The 2,666-nt window shown below is 32.7% G+C and overlaps 1 long non-coding RNA gene across 1 annotated transcript; it reads left to right on the forward strand.

The window, feature by feature from the left end:
* The first annotated feature begins 417 nt into the window (after positions 1-417).
* LOC111717675 (uncharacterized) lies at positions 418-2,666 on the forward strand. Its single transcript, XR_002768871.1, has 3 exons — positions 418-536; positions 1,121-1,220; positions 2,639-2,666. It is a non-coding gene; the product is annotated as an uncharacterized LOC111717675 (long non-coding RNA).

Raw genomic sequence — 2,666 nt, forward strand, 5'->3', positions numbered from 1 at the left:
CTAGATGTCCCACAAAAACTTTGGGCCCGATTGGTTCAGCCGTTTTGACGTTTATTGGATACAAACAGACAGACAGACAGACAAGCCAAATTTATATATAGAAGTGACTTTCGCAATTCTACTGCAGAAAAATATATTTGAATTATCTGAATAAAATAGGACTAGAAAAACGACCATATCTTCCGCATTCACGACAAAATATAGAAAAATGCCCGTAAGATTAAAAGTACTTTCAATATGTAACCAAATAAATTTGCTTTTTTACACTTAACTAGAGGAGCAACGGAGTCACAAAGTCGTAGGAGTAATGTCAATTGATTTTGACCTTCTCCTCTCCTGGTTAGTTTGTAGTGATTACTGATCATATAAAGATTTCAAGATAAAATTATGCCTCTTTAAAATATAAATTTCAGGATAATGGAACATATTCCTTAGAGTCTGATAAGAAGATTATAACACTGAAATTCCGACCTGAAAACCTGTTTCCTCCTTTGTTTAGTAAACAAGTATATTCGGCTCAAGTACCGAACCAAAAGGTAATTTTCCTTTTCGATAAACAGTTTTTTTATTGCGATACAATATAGGTTGAACCACCACTTGGACGATTTCTAGATTATCTTGATCATTAATAACTATATTTTCACAATTATAATTTATTTAATCGACTGAATATATACAGGGTGCACCCTCGAACATGACAGTTGAGAGGAAGCTATTGTAGATTGTCTTTCAGCTTAAAATTATTTGCGGCAGTCATTTTTCAACTTACTTTTCATCTCTCAACTATCGTAATTTGTTGAACTCTGCGTTCTTAAAAGTTTTTATCGAACCCATTTTTCAATAATACAACTTCTCACATAGTAACAATCTAGGTACCGATCGATCTCCCCATACTTGACTCTAACTTGCCAAAACCCTGGCTCTATACGTCCGTTTGAAAAGACTATTGATACTATACTAATTTATTGATACAGGTAGATATGAGTTGACCGGACTCGCCGGTCAGGGTCAAACAGAAACATTGATAATAGATAAATGAAACATAAATAATAAAGATATTATACTAGTATAGCCCCAAAATTTATTACAACATAAAGCCTAAAGTGATTTTTCTATTCAGTTTACCACCTCCACGCCACTAACAACACTTCAAGCTGAAGACGGAGATAAATCTTCAGAAATAGTGTTCGAACTTGTTGACATTGCTGGTATTACAGACGGTAAATTATTCAGGTTTTTAAATATTTTTGAGATTGCAAACATGATCAAACTTTTCACAACTATCTTTGTGATCTAATTATTTAAATATGATTATACAAACTTTAGATTGAATCTTCTGCCTGAATATATTCTTTAATTTGGTCATTAACCCTATCCCTGCGCGCTGGGGTACTTGAAAACAAGGATACGCTGAGGGGGGGGTCAAATCCCATGTACAAATATGACAAATGTTACATCATTAGAATGCTCTACTTTTAGAATCTGCCAAAAAATTAGCAAATTTGCAAAAATTGGATTTTTTTTGTTGCAAAATCTAGTTATATAGTAAAAATGTACCAAAAATGATAAAATATAGGTATTTGAAAAGCCCTTGACCATGCCATTTCAAATATGCAAAAATTCTTGCAAAATTTTAATTAACCTGATGTGTAATTAAGAAAAACTTTAAAATGTACGAATTTCTTTTAACGGGTTGTTGGCAAATAGTTTGCAAAAATTTCTTTGCAAAATCCATTTCCTTTTCAAAAAGCTAAAAATTATCAAAATCTGACAACTAAATGGGGGTCAAAACAAAGATTTAGTTTGTTACAGGAAAAAGTAGTCATTTAGGCAGTGTGTCTGAGGACTCAGGCAGTTAGTATAAAAGCCCTGTTTTAGACCTAAAGAAAGGGCTATGGTTATTAAGGAAAAGTTAAAAAATTTCAACAGACCCAAACCAATAATTTTTGAATTATGTAAAAAAAAACTAGAGGAAAAGGGTTCAATGATTTGGTAAAGTAAGAGAGAAGTTACAGTTGCAGGGAATCATTAGTATAAAAAAACAGACAGTGTTAAATAGGTTAAAAAGGTTAAATATTGAAATAAGAGGAGAAAAAGAAATATTTACTTACATTTATTTCTTCACTTTTTAAACTAACAAAGTAACTGACAAGAATTAGAATGTGTCCAAAATTTACATAGCAAGGCTGTGTGCGCGCAGATTTCAAGGTTTGCACGCAGAGCAATAAATGTTTAAAGGGGTAAACCTCCAAGAATATGTTTGAAGGGGTAAACCTCCAAGAATATATTTAAAGTAAACCTCCAAGGCTGTGTGCGCGCAGATTTCAAGGTTTGCACGCAGAGCAATAAATGTTTAAAGGGGTAAACCTCCAAGAATATGTTTGAAGGGGTAAACCTCCAAGAATATATTTAAAGTAAACCTCCAAGAATATATGTTTAAAGGGGAAAACCTCCAAGAATATGTATAAAAGGGGTAAACCTCCAAGAATATGCAGATGCAGTATTTTAAAATGCTGCAAGTATAAACTCTATGGAGTCCTTTGTCGGTAACCTTGTATGAAAGGTGTGCAAAATATTATGTTTATTCACAACAAATGTTGTAATTTTAGTTTGAGGCAAAAATCCAAATTATGTTTAGGGAAGGACTATTTTAACCTCGGAGAGAA

The sequence above is a fragment of the Eurytemora carolleeae genome, unplaced genomic scaffold (genome assembly GCF_000591075.1).
Source record: "Eurytemora carolleeae unplaced genomic scaffold, Eaff_2.0 scaffold3043, whole genome shotgun sequence".
In the NCBI taxonomy this organism is placed as follows: domain Eukaryota; kingdom Metazoa; phylum Arthropoda; class Copepoda; order Calanoida; family Temoridae; genus Eurytemora; species Eurytemora carolleeae.